Source organism: Orcinus orca, chromosome 6 (assembly GCF_937001465.1).
Source record: "Orcinus orca chromosome 6, mOrcOrc1.1, whole genome shotgun sequence".
NCBI classification, from domain to species: domain Eukaryota; kingdom Metazoa; phylum Chordata; class Mammalia; order Artiodactyla; family Delphinidae; genus Orcinus; species Orcinus orca.
Window position 1 is genome coordinate 13809447 of NC_064564.1, and position 21848 is coordinate 13831294.

Below are 21848 nucleotides of genomic sequence, written 5' to 3' on the forward strand. Positions count from 1 at the left end.
TTTTGGATTTCCTTCCCATTTAGGTCACCACAGAGCACTGAGTAGAGTTCCCTGGGCTATATAGTAGGTTCTCATTAGTTATCTATTTTACACATAGTATCAATAGTGTATATATGTCAATCCCAATCTCCCAATTCATCCCATCTCCCTTCCCCCTCAGTATCCATATGTTAGTTCTCTACCTCAGTGTCTCTATTTCTGCTTTGTAAACAAGACTGTCTATACCAGTTTTTTCAGATTCCACATATATACATTAATATATGATATTTGTTTTTCTCTTTCTGACTTACTTCATTCTGTATGACAGTCTCTAGGTCCATCCACATCTCTACAGATGACCCAATTTTGTTACTTTTTATGGCTGAGTAATATTCCATTGTATATATGTACCACATCTTTTTTATCCATTCCTCTGCTGATGGACATTTAGGTTGTTTCCATGTCCTGGTTATGGTAAATAGTGCTGCAGTGAACACTGGGGTGCATGTGTCTTTTTGAATTATGGTTTTCTCTGGGTGTATGCCCAGCAGTGGGATTGCTAGGTCACATGGTAGTTCTACTTTTAGTTTTTTAAGGAACCTCCATACTGTTCTCCATAGTGGTCATATCAATTTACATTCCCACCAACAGTGCGAGAGGGTTCCCTTTCCTCCACTCCCTCTCCAGCATTTATTTTTTGTAGATTTTGTGATGATGGCCATTCTGACTGGTGTGAGGTGATATCTCAGTGTAGTTTTGATTTGCATTTCTCTAATGATTAGTGATGTTGAGCATCTTTTCATGTGTTTGTTGGCCATCTGTATGTTTTCTTTGGAGAAATGTCTATTTAGGTCTTCTGCCCATTTTTGGATTGGGTTGTTTGTTTTTTTGATATTGAGCTGCATGAGCTGTTTGTATATTTTGGAGATTAATCCTTTGTCAGTTGCTTCATTTGCAAATATTTTCTCCCATTCTGAGGGTCGTCTTTTCATCTTGTTTATGGTTTCCTTTGCTGTGCAAAAGCTTTTAAGTTTAATTAGGTCCCATATATTTGTTTTTATTCTCATTACTCTAGGAGGTGGGTCAAAAAAGATCTTGCAGCGATTTATGTCAATGAGTGTTCTGCCTATGTTTTTCTCTAAGAGTTTTATACTGTCTCACCTTACATTTAGGTCTTTAATCCATTTTGAGTTTATTTTTGTATATGGTGTTAGGGAGTGTTCTAATTTCCTTCTTTTACATGTAGCTGTCCAGTTTTCCCAGCACCATTTATTGAAGAGGCTGTCTTTGCTCCATTCTGGCCAGGTATATTCTGGCCTCCTTTGTCATAGATTAGGTGACCATAGCTGCATGGGTTTATCTCTGGGCTTTCTATCCTGTTCCATTGATCCATATTTTGACTTTGTGCTATTTTTGCCTAACATTTTACTTCTACATATCTTATAAACCTCAAAATACACTTATTATTTTTGCTTTAAGCAGTGGTTTATCTTTTAAAGATATTTAAATCTTTAAAAACCTTTATATTTAGTTAACATGTAGTTAACATTTCTAGTACTCTTTATTCCTTGTGGAGATCCAGATTTCCTGATGGCATCATCTTCTTTCTTTCTGTTTGAAGGACTTCCTTTAACATTTCCTTCTAGCTGGTGATGAATTCATCCAGCTTTTGTACATCTGAAAAAATATTTTTGCTTTCTTTTTGAAAGGTGTATTCACCAGGCAAAGAATTCTAGTATGACAATTCTTTTTCTTTCAGTAAAGATATTGCTCCACTGTCTCCTAGCTGGCATTGCTGCTGATGAGAAATCTGCCATCTTCGTATCTTTGTTCTCCTGTATGAAATTATCTTTGCTTTCCTGTGGCTGCTTTTAAAATTTTCTGTTTGTCACTTATCTTACTGATTTGATTATGATGTGTTGTGATGTTTTTCTTCACGTTTCTTGTGTTTGGTGTTCATTTAGCTTCGTGGAGCAGTGGTTTTATAGTCTTTATCAAATTTGGATTTTTTCTGACATTATTCAATTTTTTAATCTCAGGCATTGTAGTACTCATCTCTTAAAGATGGACTGGGTCTTTTTTATATTTTTTGTCTTTCTACTTCACATGTTCAACCTTCCCTCTAGCTTCTTAAACATACTGAATACAGTTTTAATGGCTTTAAAACCTGTGCTAGTGTCATTATCTGCATCAAGTTTATATCATTTTCAATCAATTGATTTTTCTCATTAAAGATAGCATTTTCTTGCTTATCTGCATGTTGTTGGATGCCAGAAATTGTGAATTTTATCTTATTGGGTGCTGGATATTTTGTTATTCCTACCTATGTATTCATATACTTTGTTCTGAGAGATTAAGCTACTTTGCAAAAATAACATATCCTTTTGATTCTTGCTTTCACGCATTGTTACTTTGGACCAGAAAAACTTTTAATCTACATTAATTGCCCCACTAATGAGGTAAAGTCTTCAGAAGTACTCTACCTGATGTTCAATGAGTTTTTATATTTTCCATTCTAGGTAATGAGAATGGGCAGTATTCCCAACCCTGTGTGAGCTCTGGGAATTGTTCCCTCTAATTCTTCAAGGTGATTCTTTTTCTGGCCTCAGGTTGTTTAATCACACATATGCTGGTCAGTACTCAGACAATTACTTAAGAGAACCCTTTGCAGATCCCCGGAATTTCCACTCTCTGAGTGTTTCTCTCCTCCCTTCTTCTGTTCTGTGAATTCCACCTTCCTCAGCATCCCTGGACTCTCAGTGCCATCTCCTGAACGAGACTGTGAGACTTGGCCTGGGTTCCTCCTCCTTGCTTTGCAGCCTAGAAACTTTCTCCAGGAAATAAGGTAGGGCATTTGTAGGACTTCTTTATTTGTTTTTCTTATGTCTACTGTGTGAGAACCATTGTTTGTTTTGTCTGATTTTTTTAGTTATTTCAAGTGGGAGAGTAAATCCAGTCCCTATTACTCCTTCTTGATCATAAACAGAAGTCTTTGAGCTAAATATTTTCCAAATATCTTCTCACCCTAATTAAAAAAAACCATTTATAGTTAAAATAATGGGACACAGACAGACAGACTGAAAAAATTCCCTTAAGGTTTTTGTGGAGGTTTGGAGTGTATTTTTTGTTTGTTCTATTCTGTTAACAAATGGACTCTGTAAATTTATTTCCATAAAATAATTCAGATTAAAAATTTATATGAACAGAATCTGGATGGTGACAAAAATTTTTTAAATCACCATGATTAATCAAAAAAAATAATTTCATCTATTTTTTTACCCTTTTATCTTCATTCTTCTCGATCATTCTGATCCAACAGTGTTCACAGTGCCTTCCTTCCTTAAATGCTTTTTCCCTTGGCCTTGTAACACTGTACTCACCTCAGAATCTCACTATTTCTTGAACACTTTATGTCTATTTGCTTTTCCATTTCCCCCCCACCATCCTCCTTACTACAGATGTTCCTGGGCTCGGTCTTTGTCCGTCACCCTCCCTTCCATGTGCCCTCCAGCGGAAACTTCCTTTTCTATGCTGTGAACTTACAAGTGTGAATTTGTGATTCATGTCCTCTTCCAGGCATCAGCCATGTAGAGCCACATTCCCGTTAGACGTTTACATATCTAGGCTCCATCGTCCCTGGATTCTCAACTTGACCTCACTATCTTTCATTGTCCCCCACCATTCTCATCTCTATCCATTGACTAGACCATTCTTCCAGCAACCCAAGTTTTCAATTTTGTAGTAATCCATGTTTCATTTGTGTCTCCTTTATGCCTTAAGCCAGGCAGTCACCTAGCTTTACCTTTGTTTTCTGTAAAATCCTTCAGTAACGTTTTTCTTTCCCTTTCCACAGCCTCCTCCCTGATCTAGAGTCGATACTCCATGGTGTGTGATGATAAAGCTAGTATGAACACCTGGATCTTCTGCAGAGCCCTAATTCAGGGCTGCTTAACAAATGTTTCCTGGCTGTCTCTGGCTGTGTAGGTTGAATAAATGAACTGGTAGTTCCTTGCAATAGTGGGTCATTTCACTCCATAACCCTATCATTGTTCCCAGTACTGCAAGCCTAATATTTCACCCTTCTTCCCGTGAACAAAGCCTAAGGACATCATTTTTCAAATTTTCCATCTCAGACCAGAGTGAACATCATGCAGAAAGATGACAGATGCAGAAAGGTGACATAATGCTGCAACTCCCTGCTGTGAAACATACTCATTTTCATATTTTTCACACTAGACTTAGAGTTTCGACTTGTTTATTATTCCTTTCAATGTTATAAAAGCCAGCACATTAATCAGTTATTCTGCATATTAATATTCACTAAAGTAAGATGGCTTTGAAAAGTAAAGTGAAGGCAAGTAAAGTAAAATTTCCTTCAAAGTATCCATTGGATTTAGAATAAAATATGTTCAATTCCTGATTTTTTAATCCAGGCACCCCAGGAAGAGGATGGAGACAAGATGGTGGAGTAGAAGGACATGAGCTCCAGCACCCCAGGAAGTTACATTGAAATTTGGGCTTCCATGTGATTTGGTTAAGCAGAAGCCTCAGTCACTCTTTTGCATACCAGGAGACGATAAAGCATCAGCAAGGGAAAGTGTGAACTAGGTCATTTGAAGGAGACAAGAGTACTTGGGCCATTTTAAAGGAGGAAGAAGCAGCTAAGAAATTAATTAATATACTAGAAATGAAATTTAAGTGATTTTAAAGACATAGTTGGGCATCTGAACTGTTAAAATAAAAGGATGACTACCAAGGATTCCCTATCAGGGTTTCTTAACTTTGGCACTATTGACTTCTTGGCCTGGGTAATTCTTTGTTGTGAGGGGCAGTCCTACGCATTGTTGGATGTGTAGTAGTATCCCTTGATTTTATCCATCTCTGATGCCAGCAGAGTCCACCCTATTGTGACAACCAAAAATATCTCCATACACTGCCAAATGTCCCCTAGGGTGCAAAATTGAGACCCACTGCTATATATTAATGAACTACATCTTTTGATATCATTACTTATAGAAGCCTACATATTCAAAGCAGCTAAATGAAGCAACATGTGAAAAGTGAAAGGTCTAGGATATGTGGAAACCAACAGTTATAAAAGAGTATCAGAGGTCTTTGGTATTCATATTTTCATTTGCATCTGCTTATTTCAGTGGTTACCAGTTTGGTTTCACTTTTTACTCCCAAATTTAAGAGATTTGCATTAGAGAACACAATACCTTCTTTTTCCTTTTTTGGTAAAATAGCATTTTAAGCTACACATTGCAAGTCCACAAAGAAGAGAAGAACATAAGCACAAATTAAAATCAACATGCATATAGTTTGAAAGAGAGAAAGTTCTCAATTTTATGGAGAAGGCAAGAAAAGCACATTTTTTCCTTCTTATTTAATAGCTTGGTAGGAAAACAAGAAGCATTAAAGTTGTTATCACATGTTTCCTGGTGACTAGAATATCTTACCATATCTCTCAGAAAGTCTCGTATCTCTCAAAAATTGGTACAGCCCCATCTCACCATACCACTTAGGCACTGCAATCAGTTTAACAGAGAACAAAGGTAACAGTGGCTTAAACAAGACAGAATTATATTTCTTTTTCACTTTAAGTGAAAGGTACTGAGTTAGGTGATCTAGTGGTGGTCGGGTGGCACATGGTCACCAGGGACTCAGATTTCTTCTTTCTACACAACTATCCTTAGCAGATGGCTCTCATTCTCAAGGACATAAGATGACTTCTGGTGCTACAACTGTCAGGTCCAAGTTGTAGATTAGAAAAAGGAAAAATAGAAGGACACTTCTTCCCACTTCCTCTATCTTTAAAGAGACTTCCCAGAAGTTCCAAGCCATACTTTCACTCATATCTCATTGAGTGAAACAAGTCATATGACCACACCTCCATAATTCCCCTCGCCTGGCTCCGCTGTGGAGCAGGCCAAGGTCAGGCTACCTGAGGCCACACCCTTGCTCAGCTTCTTCCCCTTCCCTAATCTGCTGTCCTCACTCTCTTACAGGTTCTTTTCTTTTTCCTCAATAAATCACATGTACTAAATCCCTGTCTCATGCTCTGCATCTAGGGAAACTAACCTAAGGCTTCAAGCTACTCATCTAGTTTTGCTCTCATTCAAGCCACCTTACTGCCCACCTCCAGGGCTATGTTGTTTCTTACATTCCATCACTTTAGTTGTTTAGGTTCCTAGATGAACTCTTATTAGATATGTTTATTAAAGTATTATTAGACGAGTTTATTAAGTTGCTATAATGATCTCTTAATGAGATCAAAGTTCTTGTGGTCAGCATCTGGCTTACACATGCCCAAGGGACACCATTCTCAGAGAAAGACTACTGGCCTACATGCTAAAATGTCGCACTCAGGATGGTACGTCTCCACCGTATTTAATTCACTTTGTGAGATTAGCATAAGCAGAGGCTTAGCTGCTATAACTCTGTTTACTAGATTTTGAACATTCCTAATTGCTTCTTCAAAATTTCTCTCAATGAATAATGAAACAACCAATGAATGACTCAGAACTTCAAACACTCCATGGATAAAGAAAGTGTAGTGCATATGTACAACGGAATACTACTCAGCCAAAGAGAAAGAATGAAATAATCCCATTTGCAGCAACATGGATGCACCTAGAGATTATCACACTAAGTGAAGTAAATCAGAAAGAGAAAGACAAATACCGTATGATATCACTTATATGTGGAATCTAAAATATGACACAAATGAACTTATTTACGAAACAGAAACAGACTCACCGACATAGAGAACAGACTGGTGGTTGCCAAGGGGCCATGGGGGAAGGATGGATTGGGAGTTTGGGATTAGCAGATGCAATCTATTATATATATGTATAACAATCACTTTGCTGTACACCAGGAACTAACACAGCATTGTAAATCAACTATACATCAATAAAATAAAATGTTTTTAAAAGCAAGAAAAAAAGAACTTCAAACATTCCAAATACACGAACAGAGTCAGCACCTCTACTCCCTGCTTCTTAAACTGACCCCACCTCCCCAGAGATGGCACAGGAAGACCACCACAGATGAGTGGCACTGGTGGAGTGCTGCTTCAAGGATGACCTCCTGCCTCCTGCTGGAGAACAGGGCCTCCACGGGGGCAAAACATCACAGGGTTCTGAAGTCCTCCAACAGGTAGATGAACCTGCATCCCTCAAAGCAACAGCTGGCACCTCTTATCATCACCCATGGGACCCTTCCTCCTGGCACACCCGGACTTCAGCTCAGGTGTTTGAGACAAGTCTTATTAATATGGAATAATCTCACATTACCTGACTGAAAATTAATTCTGTCCATTTTAAATGACATCTCATTTTAAAGTTAAAACACTGAATAACACTTAGAGAAAGGTTGAGCACCTGCCCAGGGCCAGTGCTCGATCTGCAAAGCGCTAACTGCAGTGCTAACTGCAAAGCCGTGCTCTTATCCACTACTATCTCAATTTGTAAATTATATATCACTTAAGCAAAAAAACTGAAGTAGAAAATAGTGAACTATGAAAGATATTACATGGCTCTCTTCTGAAAGAAAGTATTCTGTGTTCCCTACCATTTCCACAATACTGTTTCTATTTTTTAATGCAATGCATCTCAAAAGAGATAAAAGAAAATTGCTATATAACAGAGGTGTCAAATATTCACGCTGTACCTATAAGGAAGGGTTTGAGTTTCAGTAATGAAAAAACATTACTTCTATAATCATAGATAAATTATTTTGAAAAGATATGGTGATGTCTTCCTAAAAGGCAAAATAAATTTATCTTAGTATAGTTTTTGCTTTTATGAAAGAGAAATTCTATTTCTGGCCAGCCAAAGGAAATATTTTAAATTATTATATCTTTCTTAGAATATCTGGGACTCCATATCCACTTATGCTACAAACTCCCAAGTTTGACCAAATAATGAGTCTTGAAATGTTCAAATTATCATCAAAATGTATGAAAACTTTCAAAATATTAAAATTTCTATGTCACTATTTCCTATCCAAATCTTAAAAGTTTTGTAGCAATGAGTCAGCCAAAGTACTCCCCTACAGAACATTATGCATGTAAATGAGATTTATAAGATGTTTACATTTGAATCAGTACCAAGCACGCATATGCACACACATTCACAAAGTTATTCTTTCATCATGGGCATTGCTCATATTATTAACAGGAACAGCAATCAATATATTAACCTTTGTAATTTCTAGATCTGATTACAGAAAGATACATAAATGTACAAAAGTTCATAAAACATAAATGCAGTTTATTAAAGCATTTACATTAATGCTGTCATACTATATATAATGTTGCAATATGTAATATTATTATACTTATTATAAAGTGAATGTTCATATAACCACCACTCATATCAAGAAACAGAGAATTGTCAGCACCCTTGGAGGCCCTCCATGTGTCCCTACTGATGACAATACCTTCCCTCTCTCCAGTAGTACCCACACCTGATTTTTGTAACAGTAATCACCTATTTTTTTTTGAAATTTACATCAATGAAGTTATTCTGTTGTGTTTGTTTGTTTGTTTGTTTTTTGTGGTACGTGGGCCTCTCACTGTTGTGGCCTCTCCCGTTGTGGAGTACAGGCTCCAGACGCGCAGGCTCAGCGGCCATGGCTCACGGGCCCAGTCGCTCCGCGGCATGTGGGATCTTCCCGGACCGGGGCACAAACCCGTGTCCCCTGCATCGGCAGGCGGACTCTCAACCACTGCGCCACCAGGGAAGCCCTATTCTGTGGTTTTAATCTTTCACTTACTGTTATGTTCATGAGGTTCTTCTATTTTCTTCATTTTCATTGCTTTGTAATATCCCTTTGTATGAATAGATCATAACTGATTTATCCATTCTACTGCTGATGAACATTACCAGCTTGGGGCTGCTAAGTACATTCTTGACCTGCATTCTGTTACATATGTATAAATTTCTCTTGAGTACATACCTAGAAATAAAATTGCTGGCTTGTTGGCTTTGCATGTCCTCAACTTAACTAGATGTTGAACCATTTCCCAGAGTAGGTGTATTAATTTATAAACCCATATCAATTCATGAGAGTTGTCAGAGCTCTAAATGTTTGCCAATTCATTAAAGTCTGTTAATGTCAGACTTTTCACTTTTTGTCGGTATGCTTGGTGTGTAATGAAATCTCACTTGATCTTAATTTGCATTTCCTTGATTAATAATGGCACAGATTATCATTTCATGTTTCCTCACCATTATAAGTCCTTTGTCCATTTTTCTATTCAGTGGTCTGCAGTTTTTAAATCTACTGGAGATAATTTTAAAATCTACTTTTTATATATCTTGGATATTAATACTTTGGCAAATATAATCTTCCTATCCTTACATTTTCTTTATGATTTTTTTGATGAACAAAAGTTGTGATTTTAATATAGTTAAATTTATCAAATAGTTTCCCTTATGGTTAGTGCTTTATGTATCTTGTTTAAGAAATGCTTCTCAAACCCAAGATCATAATGATATTATCTACTTGAAGTTTTGTAGTTTTGTTTTCACAATTTAGGTCTGTAATCTACTTGGAATTTACTTCTTTTTTTCACTCTTCTTACAATATTTTAGATTTTCTTTTTAAACTTATTTTTATTGAATAATGGTTGATTTATAATATATTAATTTCAGGTGTACAGCATAGTGATTCAATATTTTTTATAGACTATACTTCATTTAAACTACTATATATAAAATATGTAACTAATAAGGACCTACTGTATAGCTCAGGGAACGCTACTCAATTCTCTGTAGTGACCTATAGGGAAAAGAATCTTAAAAAGAGTGGATATATGTATATGTATAACTGAATCACTTTGCTGTACACCTGAAACTAACACAACTTTGTAAATCAACTATACTTTAATAAAACATTTTTTAAAATGAAATATCAACTTTCCAAAGTTAAAAAAAATAAAATTACAAAATAATTACTATATTGCCCTGTGTTGTACAATATATCCTTGTTGCTTATTTATTTTATACATAATAGTTTATACTCTCAATCCCATACCCCTATCTTGCCCCCCTCCTCCCCTCTCCCCACTGGTAAGCACTAGTTTGTTCTCTATATCTCAGAGTCTGTTTTTGTTTTGTTATATACATTTGTTTGTGCTATTTTTTAGATCCCACACATAGGTGAAAACATGAAGTATTTGTCTTTCTCTGTCTGACTTATTTCACTAAGCATAAAATACCCTCTAGGTCCATCCATATTGTTGCAAATGGAAGAATATCATTTTTATGGCTGAGTAATATTCCATTGTGTATATATATATATATATATATTCCATTGTGTGTGTGTATATATATATATATATATATATATACACACACACCACAACTTCTCTATCCATTCATCCGTTGATGGACACTTGGGTTGCTTCTGTATCTTAGCTATTGTAAATAGCGCTGCTATGAACACTGGGGTGCATGTATCTTTTTGAGTTAGTGTTTTCATTTTTGTCAGATACACATACAAGAGTGGAACTGCTGGATCATATGGTAGTTCTATTTTTAGTTTTTTGAGGAACTTCCATACTGTTTTCCATAGTGGCTGCACCAATTTACATTCCCACCAACAGTGTACAAGGGCTCCCTTTTCTCCACATCCTAGCCAACATTTATGTGTAGACTTTTTGATGTCAGTCATTCTGACAGGTGTGAGGTGGCACCTCACTGCAGTTTTGATTTGCATTTCTCTAACAATTAGCAATGTTGTGTATCTTTCATGTGCCTGTTAGCTACCTGTATACCTTCTTTGGAAAAATGTCTATTCAGGTCTTCTGCTTATTTTTTAATTGGATTGTTTGTTTATCAATATTGAGTTGTATGGGCTGTTTATATATTTTAGATATTAACCCCTTATCAGTCATATCATTTGCAAATATTTTCTCCCATTCAGTAGGTTGTCTTTTCATTCTGTCAATGGTTTCCTCTACTGTGTAAAAGCTTTTAAGTTTAATTAGGTTCCATTTGTTTATTTTTGCTTTTATTTCTTTTGCCTTAGGAGACAGATCAAAAAAAAATTGCTACAATTTATGTCAAAGAGTGTTCTGCCTATGCTCTCTTCTAGGAGTTATATGGTTTCAGGTCTTACATTTAGGTCTTTAATCCATTTTGAGTTTATTTTTGTATGTGGTGTTAGGGAGTGTTCTAATCTCATTGTTCTACATGTAGCTGTCCAGTGTTCCCAGCACCACTTACTGAAGACTGTCTTTTCTCCATTCTACATTCTTGCCTCCTTTGTCACAGCTTAATTGACCATAGGTGTGTGGGTTTATTCTGGGCTCTCTGTCCTGTTCCATTTATCCGTGTGTCTATTTTTGTGCCAGCACCATGCTGCTTTGATTCCTGTAGTTTTGTGTTATAGTCTGAAGTCAGGGACCACGATACCTCCAGGTTTGTTCTTTTTTCTCCAGATTGTTTGCTCTGGCAATTTGGGGTCTTTTGTGCTTCCATATGAATTTTAAGATTATTTGTTCTAGATCTGTGAAAAATATCACAGGTATTTTGATAGGGATTGCATTTAATCTGTAGATTGCTTTGGGTAGTATGTGCTTTATAATAAATCTTGATATCCGGAAGAACAAATCCTCCCATCCTCTTGTTCTTATCCAAGAGGGTCTCTGCTTTTCTTAAACTTTTGCCTTTCCAAATAAACATGAGAATCAGCTTTAAAGATCCACAAAAATAACACAACAAAAAAACTGCAGCTGAGTTATTTTTATGAGATGCTTTTAAAATACTGATTCAATTTCTTAATGATTATAGGTCTATTCAGTTTTGTTTCGTTTTTGGCCATGCCACACAGCTTGCAGGATCTTAGTTCCCCAACCAGGAACTGAACACAGGCCACGGCAGTGAAAGCACCAAGTCCTACCCGGTGCTTTGGACTGCCAGGGAATTCCCAGTTTTGTTATATTTTTAAGGACTCTGTCTTATCTAATTATCTAACTTTTCAAATGTACTGACGTAAAGTTGCCTATCTGCAGTGATATCCCATTTTTTCTTCCCAATAATGGGTATTTGTGACCTCATTTTTGCCTTGATCAACTAACCAATGTTTTATCAATTTTATTAGCCATTTTGAAATATCAATTTCTGGCTTCCTTTATCCTCTCTACTACTTTTCTATTTCCTATTCCATTTACTTCTGTTCTTATTTCTTTCTTCTTCATTGTTTGGTTTATGTTGTTGCCGACTTTCTAAGTTCTTGAGATGGATGCTGAGCTCTGTCTTTCACCACCTCTAATGTAAGAATTTAAGGCTCTGTATTTCCTTCTAAGAACGGCTTTAGCCATGCCCTATAAGTTTTGAAGTGTAGTATTTTAATTACCAGTCAGTTCATAATATTTTCTGATTTCCATTATGGCTTATCTTTGATCCAAAAGATAATCATAAAATTTCTTCTATTCTAACATAAAAGGATTTTCTACATATCTTTTTGCTATTGATTTCCAGCATAATCACATTATGATAAGAGAAACATAATCTCTATGATTTTAGTCCCTCTACAACATATTGAGACTCTATGGCTTAGTACATTTCCATGTGTGATTAAGAAGGTGTAGGGTACAGTGTTTTATATATGTCCATTAGATCAAGTGCTTTAATTGCATTGGTCACAGTCTCTATAGCCTTAATAAGGTCCTTAAGACTCAACTCTTCTGGAACTGGCAAATTCCCTACAGCAAAGGTGTTTTAGTCCCCTGCTTACCAGTCTGGATTCCTGTGTTCCCTTCAATTTTTTTGTTTGTTTGTTTTTGTTTTTGCGGTACGCGGGCCTCTCACTGTTGTGGCCTCTCCCGTTGCGGAGCACAGGCTCCGGACGCGCAGGCTCAGCAGCCCATGGGCCCAGCCGCTCCGCCGCATGTGGGATCTTCCCAGACCGGGGCACGAACCCGTGTCCCCTGCATCGGCAGGCGGACTCTCAACCACTGCGCCACCAGGGAAGCCCTGTTCCCTTCAATTTTACATGGTAATTCCTAATTTTTTTGTCGGCATTTTGATGTGATGCTTTTAATATGTTTTCATGTCTTATCCAACATTTTGAGTTGCTTTTGATGAGAAGGTGATCTGAATAGCCTAGCCTGCCATTTAAGAACCTGGAAATTCTAGTTCCTGCCAATGTTATCAGCTCTGATTTTTTTCTCTTATCTAATTTAATACTCTTTTATGTGAAGTAATGTAATTCTTCTGACTTCATTTCTCCTTATTGATTTTATATTATTTCAGGAATTGATCAGCAAAGTTTAAGTGATCTAAACTCTCCTATCTCAAATATGTGGAATTCTTCCTGGCTAAAAGTTCTCAAAAGCCTGTTTGAACTTACTGACCCTAATCACATCTTTCAAAAGAAATTCTTGGATACCTGCCCTTGGTATAGGCTGCCAAAAGATATTAGCATTCTTAACCTCTGCCACCACACTATCCATTACAAATAAATTTTGATTTATAGCCTAAAAAAAGCCTATTTGAACTTCTTAATCTTGAAAATCCTTAACTGGTTATAAAATTGTAATATGTATTACAAGGAGCTTGTTAGGACAGATACTCTTCATTGGATAATGTGCTGCTGTTTCCAGTTACGGTGTGGTTGTGTTTTCTGTTGGCTGATAGCATCCTATAACAATGTAGGATGACGTACCATACAATGGAAATAACACAAGGTTTGAAATTGAACTTTTAGGTCCAAATCCCAGCTCTGACAATAAAGCACTAACTGGCTCATGGAAAATCACTTCACCTCTCTGGGCCTGTCTGTTCATCTGTAAAATGGGTTTAAGACCACCTACTCATGGGTTACTTCAAGGATCAAATAGGATCACATACACATAAGAACTGAGCATCATGCCCAGCCCAGAGTAAATACCCAGTAGGAGTCTGTCATTGAGTCTGGAGGCACCAAACCCTTAAAGCACTAGAAAGGCAGAGGAAAAATGTTAAATATAAGCTCCATAGTATTATATGAGAGAGGGATTTGAAAGTGCAAATAGCACATTTGCAAATAGCAAAGATACTGTGTACATATATGATAATGTTATGCAAGGAAAAGTATGACTGAAAGAACAATTAATAAAGAAAAATATCAGTTAAATTCTTTGTTTCTTTTTTTCCTGTTTCTGAAATTCTTAAAAGAATGAAATCTCTTTCAGAATTCATAATGCTGGGTTTGGGACTTTTTTGCATTTTGTATGTGTGCAGCTGTTCCTCCACTATAAGTATGCACATCTGCTCATTAGCAATACAATATAATTCCCACTGTCTAATTATTTGCAGATGATAGATTCCTTGTACGTGGGCTAAAAAAAGGATAGTCCTTCAAAACTGGTGACTTATTTTAAAAGACCAACTTAAAAGGGTCAGCACAACGAAGTTCAGATATTAATTTGGCAGTTCAAATATATGAACACCAGCACTTAATTGCCAACTTGATGAGAAACAGAAGGAAAAGAGGATTTTTCTCTCTTCAATTAATATTCCCCGATAGACAGCACCAGGCGCTGGCTTCTCTATGGTGCACCTGGAAAGAGGCTATGAAGCAAACCTGCTAAAGTTGGAGCGGACCAGCCCCACCGCAGATTCTCAGGGAACCACGCACCTCTAGCGATGCTGCACAGTGAGTGCAGGGCTGTGCTGGGAGGGGGATGTGTGGTCCACGGACACTGAACGGAGAAGAGTCCTTGGGGTCTCTAGTCTCAACCACGGGCTGAGGAACCACATTAATCCCCTACTCTTGGCTCTGAGGGTGAGGCAGCAAGCCAGGGTGTGTGGTCCTAGGGCTCCATGAAACCAACATCAGAGACAGTGTGGCCCATGGGGACAGCCAGATGAAGCTTCTGAGACACCTGGGAGCTCCCTGTGGGAGGGTGGAGGGGGGATGTGGGAGGGAAAGGGATGCTGAGCACTGGATTGAGGATGAAGGGTATGAACCAAGCATAGGAAATGATCAAGCGTATTCAAAACATAAGATGGGGAAAATGAGAGGGAAAGAAATGGAGAAATACTGGGGTTCAAGAGAGAGCAAGGCCCACAAATGGGAGGTGGTGAAATGGCTCTTACACGGGCAGGATGAGGATGGTGGCTATTATAGATGACATGCTTATTCTGTGCCCGGCACGGGGCTCTGCACAACAGACTACATTCCTTCATACATCTTGACGGACACTGATGGGAGAGGAACCGTTTTACAGATGGGAAAACTGAGGTTCGTTCATTCATCTGTTCAATGAAAAAATATTTCATATGAAGCTTACTTTCTAGAAGAGGAGACAGTTAATAAACAATAAACAGACAAATCAGTCCACCCTGTGATAAGTGTTAGGAAGAAAAGAGAGAGCAGTGATGGCAAAAGCCGGGAGGAGGGCTGGAGAGCCTCCTTTAGTTAGGGCGGGTCAGCGAAAACCTCTCTGAGGACGTGACTCTTTAAGCTGAAGGAAAGGAAGGAGCCAATCACGCCAACAGCTGTGGGCAGATGGAGCAGTGGGTATGGGCCCAGCAAGGGAGCACCTGTGTCTTCCAGGAATGGGGCAAATGCAGGCCACGACGCAGACATGCGGTGCGTGAGGGCAGGACCTGAGGCTGGAACAGGAGGCGCCAGTCAGCTGATCCCAGGCCGGGCTGCCATGGTACAGCTGAGTGTGTATCAGCCCAAAGAAAAGGCAGCAGAGGGACATACTTTTGTTTAGTGTTTTTGACGGATCATTCTGGGTACTGGATTGGGAAAGGGGCAAGGCCAGTTAGGAGGCGATTGTGGCAGCCAGATGAGAGTAATGAGAGCCACGACCCAGCGGTTAGGCAGAGACAGACAGAAAGGAGGTGGTGAGTGACGTAACCTCCCCAGGCCACATGGCTAGTATGTGGCAGGCCTGGTTAAAGCCATATCCTCTAACCCCAGAGTCCATACTCATATCAGATTTGATTAAAGCTGTTTTAATTAAGGAAGCATTTTAATTAAGATCTTCAGAGGAGTGACTGGGAGTTCATCACCAGCTTACAGTTGAAGGCAATTTTAGTAAGGATTAGTTCAGCTGTTGTAAGAAAAAAAAAAAAGAAAAAGAAAAGAAGGCCTAGAATGAACCAAAATAACAACAGCTTAAAGAAGTTCTTACATAAAGAGTCCAGCCTGGGATACTGACTCTGGAGCCTTCGATCTTGTAGCTCCTCAGTTACAAGGGTGAGGCCTCCACCCCTGCGGTCTAAGACCGTTCATCACTGCATCCACAAGTAACTTGCGGGAAGGACGAAAGAAGAGGAGAATGGCCTTTCCTCTAAGTGTACCGAATTTGACCCCATCACTGGTACTCATGTTCTGGTAGTCAGAATTCAGACATGTGGCTATACTTCGTCATAAGGAGTCTGGGAAATTTAGTCTTTATTGGTGGTTGCACATCCAGCTAAAATTCCAATCCTTCAGAAGTAGGGAAACTGATATTGGGGTCAGCTCACAGTCTCAGCCAGAAGGCCTCTGCAGAAAGGCCACCACTAACCAGAGCAGTTCCCCACCCGCGGCCCCAGCCCCTGGGAAGGCCGGGAGCTACTACTAGAGGTCCACAAATCCAACTGTGCAGCAGGCATGGCCTAGAGGCTGTGGAATGCGTTATGCATGTAGGCATTTCCATTTTCCAGAGGTACGTGACATTGTGCTAGTTAATAAAACAGGCATTCAGTTTAAAGTGATTAAATTTGCAGTAGCATTTTCATATATTTGCTTTAAAAAGGTTACTAAGGGCACAACTATATCACATGGGGGATCCTGAAAAATGTTTATCTTTAGAAGAGGTCCTCCTAGTCAAGAAGCATGGACCCCTCTGGTGTAGGGGAAAGAAAATAGATTTGGGCTTTAGTCAGAGCCGTGTCCAAATATTGCCAACAACATCAAGCAAGACTGTCAGTCTTCTGGAACCTCATTTCTTCTCTTCTGTTAAGCGAAGACAGTGAACCCCAATTCATAAGATTATGGTAAGGGTTAAATGAAATGATAGGTATAAAGCATCTACCACTAAGACTGGCCCGTAAGGGGTGCTTCCTAAATGGTGCTGCTGTCCTTTCCCCAGGATCGAGGAGAGTGAAACAGGTTGGAATCGAGAAGTCAGGTTTATGGGATCAAGTCAGGCAAAGCTGAGTCTCCACACTGTGCACTTGTGTGCTTGTGGCTTGGCTCAAGGTACAGGGTCTGGGCCCTGCCTCCTCCGGCAGGAATAGGAGGACCGAAACGACGGAATTCATGCACAGAGCATGCTAGGTACAGGGCTACAGAGCAAGCATGAGACGCTGGGATCTTATCTGGTTCTTCTGAGCACTGTGTGAGCAGCAAACGCGAGGAGGTTTCTGCCCACTAACCTCATCACCATCACCGCCAGCAGTTTCATCATAGAACGAGAACACAAACAGTTGAAATCTTTCCAACTAGCAGGAAGTACAAAAGAACCTTTGTGGGTAGAAAACCCACCCTTTAGTAAGCAGAGGGTAAATATTTTCCCACAGAAATCACGGATATAAAAATAACTAAATAAAACGGGTGAAGCTGTATTGTTGTGTTGAGAAGAACACAACGACAAAGCGGCCACCTGCATGGTTCTTGACGTTTTCAAGTGATTTTCACATAATTTCATTTCATTCTTACGACAACCCAAGGATAGATATTACTACCCCTTTTTTGTAGATGAGAAAACAGAGTTCCAGACTGCGTAAGTATCTTGGTCAAGGTCATGAGGTTGGGAAGAGGTCCTTCTGGAGCCAGAACCCAAATCTAAATGCCGGGCTCTGCCATCTATCTGGAGACCGGGGGAGTTTGGGGACCACACGGTCAGGAAGGGGCACGCTATCCTTAGGAGGCTGGAGGAACTGTATTTGTCCCGTGAGTAAGACAAAGCCAGAAGAGGACGCATTAGCTCAAACAGTGGTATCTGAATGCTTCGGCAAAAGCAGAGGTTTCGTGGTAAATTCAGAGAAAAGACTTTTCCGTTTACTGGCCAGTCATCTGTAAACTTCACCTGAAGCGAATCCACGGAGCAGTACTCTCTCAGGACTCACTGCCTGTTGGCTGTGGAATAACGGGTCTTGGGCCCCGTCACTTTAAAAGCCCACACTTTCTGATGGCTCTTACCAGCTCTGCTCCCTTCAAACTGGTGGACCATGGGGATTTCCTCCTTTCCACTGGGACGGATACTGTGAGAGCTGCTTTAGTAGCCTGAAGCAGGGAAGAACGTGCAGGATTTTCTCTGTCTGGTCTATACTGTGAAGATCCCGCATTTGCTAATACCACTCAAGGATATTGCTTCTCCCACAAAGTGAAGTAAATTACAACTAAAGATTTTTAGTGGCCCCTGCAAATCCTTCATAACTTTATAAACAAGGCAGTAAAGCCTTTCAACATGCTAATTAAATGCATTTCTCTTGAGGCCTACTGCTGCTGAGAATCGTGTGTGTCGGGGTGGGCCTATCACCACATCAAAGATCAATGTCATCTCAACTTTTCCTTAAGTTTTGTCTTTTTGTTGATAAGTAATTCTGGTACAGGTAAGAGCATTCTTCAAGCAGGTGGAGGAATCACTCACTCTTGTTTCTGAGAAGAACCTACAATGGACTGCTTCACAGACCAGAGTCTCCACCAAAGCCAACATGCTTCTGTCCTTACAAACATCCATCTTCTGAGTAAGAGTAATCAGTCTTACGCGCCTCTACTTCCCCCACCTGCCCTACTGGATGCTTTTCTTTTCTGGGCCACTTTTCACTGTGAAATGTGATAAGAGTCATCATGTGACTTCAGGTAGAGAATTAAGAAGTTGTGTTCAGATGGCCAAGTTCACCTGCAGCTCAGCTATCTCCTGCCGCATGCCCATCCTTTAGCAAGTGGACTTCAAATTCTTACCTCAGAAAAATTACATGATTACACGTTTTAGACCTTCAGAGTTCCCTGGAAATATTAGATCCATTGATACCAGACTTCTTATGAACTTATATTTTTGCTTTTAATCTCCCAGGTTAACCAATACTTGTTTTAATTATTTCAGGTTAACATTTTCGTCTGTGATCTTATACACATTTATGTGAATGCTCATTTGATCTCAGTTTATTGGGATTTAACTATTTTCTTCCTATAGAAATGTATCTTCCCTGTGTGTTAACCAAAATGTTACTGCTGCTTATTCCAGACCACTTAGTGATCTAGCACCACTTAGCAGAATACCTGGCAAAAATAAATGTCATTAATGAATGCCTGTCTTTCACAATACTTCAGAAATATTGAAAAGGCATCTGATATGTTCTCAGGCCATATGTCCCAAATCCTAAATCCTAATTCTGAATTACCAAGGAACCTCCAACAGGTCTTGAAGAAACAATTTCTAGTGTCCGCTCCTTGGTGTCTGAGTCAATGATAAAACCATTCAAATGGCTTCAGACCTCTGATTTATGGAGCCAGATGAACACGGTTAACTAACAGTTACTGAATATAATGATCGAGTATAATGCTCATTGTTTAAATTGAGTTAAGTGGATTAGTTAGGGTTTTTGTTGTTGTTGGAAGTAATAGAGAGCCAACAAACCAGCTCAAGTTAAAAAAAGGAAGGGAATACCTAGTAGCTCTCCTAGCTTGAAGAGCTCACAGGAGAGCTCTCAGAATTGAAGGAAGAGCTGCAGGAATGAGGAGCCTCAGGGCCTCAGAGCCTCCTGAGGGTTTTCTCCTCCCATCTGCTCATCTTCCTCCCTCGCTTCTCTGGTGGGCACGTCATTCCCCATACAGAGCACCCACCTCAGCAGCTGCAACAAACTGAGAACATACGACAGTCCCAGGGAAGGACTCTAGCTGGTTCTGCTTGGGTCACATGCCTGTTCTTTGGATCAAACATTGTTGACAACAGGAAAAGATACTGATTGATCAGGACTGGATCATATGATCACTCCATTGGCCCTATTTCCAGAAGGGTCCTAGGAAACCCTACAAGGCAGAAAAAGATTGTTACCATGGCCCATTACACCGAACTATCTAAAAAAGTAATTCTAATAATAATGCGGGAAGATCAGATATCTTGTGATTTAATATGTATGATTGTATATATTACATGAAGCACTACTCTAAGCAGAAACAAATATACACAAGGGTAGAAAAACTCTCCTCCTACATGTATAATTTGTCCAAAATGTCAGTGTAAAAAATAGGTCACTCGACATTCCAGTCCCATTGTCTGTGACCCCCATCATTCCATCATTACCAACTTCATCTTCTGACTCATAGAATTGAACCAGATGACCTCTAAAGTCTCTTCCAGTCTATGAGCCTGTGAACACCTTGTTAGGAAAAAAAAATACCTCTGGAAGAACAGCACATCAACCGCTTACATTATTGGACAGTGTTATGGGCTAAAGTGTGTCCCACCCCTCCCCACACTTCACATGTTGAAGCCCTAACCTCCAATACTTCAGAGTGTAACTTCATTGGGAGATAGAGACTTTAAAGATTAAGATTAAATGAAGTAATTTGGGTGGGCCCTAATCCAATGTGACTGGTGTTCTTATACAAAGAGGAGATCAGGACACAGACACACACAGAGGGAAGACTGTATGAGGAAAAGACAGCCATCGACAAGCCAAGATGAAACCAACCTTGCCAATGCCTTCGACTCAGATTCCCAGCCTCCAGGACTGTGAGAAAATTAATTTCTGTTGTTTAAGCCACCCAGTCTGTGATACTTTATGATGGCAGCCTTAGCAAATTAACACAGATAGTAAACCAAGAATTTCAAAGAGGACTGAGGCAAAGTTGAGACAAGTTTGATCCATGGGATGGGGAGAACAAGAGGTTCTCCTAAAGTTCTTTCGAAGGTGGAATTCCCCTGAGATTCAGGGGCCAGAACTAGTGGCCTAATAACTGAGGTGTGCTAGTAAAGATGTGATAAAATGGGTAAGACATTAAGAGAAGTAAGGAGAGAGAAGTGGATGACAGACTTCACCCTCTTTGAAATGTTGCGGGGGTCAAGCATAAGGTGGTTGTATCAGGACACGGCATTACGGGTGGCCAGGCCAAGGCCACATACCCAGCCTCGTGGGCCTGCGGGGAGCCTGTCTCCTCCATGACTTCAGGTTTGCCTGGGCTCTGATAGGTGTCTCCACTTAGAACTTTGGAGCCCTCAGCATCCTGCCTGACCCTCAGCTTTGAGAGCCAAGAGGCTGAATGGCTGCTCCATGTGGACCAAAGGCTTCCCAGCATGAGTTCCTGGCTGTCATGACCCTTACTTATGATGCTCACCAGTCAGTTTCCCTTTGAGCCATGCGTGTCTAAGCCATTAGGCTTGCCATTCTCATATGATGTGACAGTCCAGTAGTCCAAACGGGGGTGGCATCAGAACCTTCCGATGATAGTACTCTTGCCCTACCAGTTCTGTACCTCCCCTGCCCCATACCTCACTGCTCTCCCACCAGGGACTCATCTCCCCATGTCAACCAGACTTCACTGTCATGGAGAGCCTGCTCCTGGCCTCCTTCGCGGCCTTTACCCACCCTGCTGGATGTACCTGGATCCTGGACCTGCCTGACCCTGGCTCGTTGATCATTTTGCTGTTCTTGCCTTAGCTCTGACCTTTGCCCTCTGGCAAACCACCCTGGCATTAAGTGGAGCCAGAACTCAGGACTCACCAACCTATGCTGCTGGGGTCTTGGTAAGGTCCCACCCCAAAGCACAATGCACATTTGGAAAAACACATCCATTCATCAGGAAATAGCCAACATGGCGTACCCACTCCCCCAAAATCTGACACCAAAGGGAAAATATTTCCGTTAAATAGACCAATTGCTAAATGAAAATCACATCGGATATACAGGACTTTTCAGTCCATA

At 39.8% G+C, this 21848-nt stretch overlaps 1 protein-coding gene across 7 annotated transcripts in view; it reads right to left on the minus strand.

Moving 5' to 3' along the window:
* Window positions 1-21848, minus strand: part of MSRA (methionine sulfoxide reductase A) — a 371273-nt gene that overhangs the window by 104723 nt on the left and 244702 nt on the right. The window lies entirely within an intron of this gene.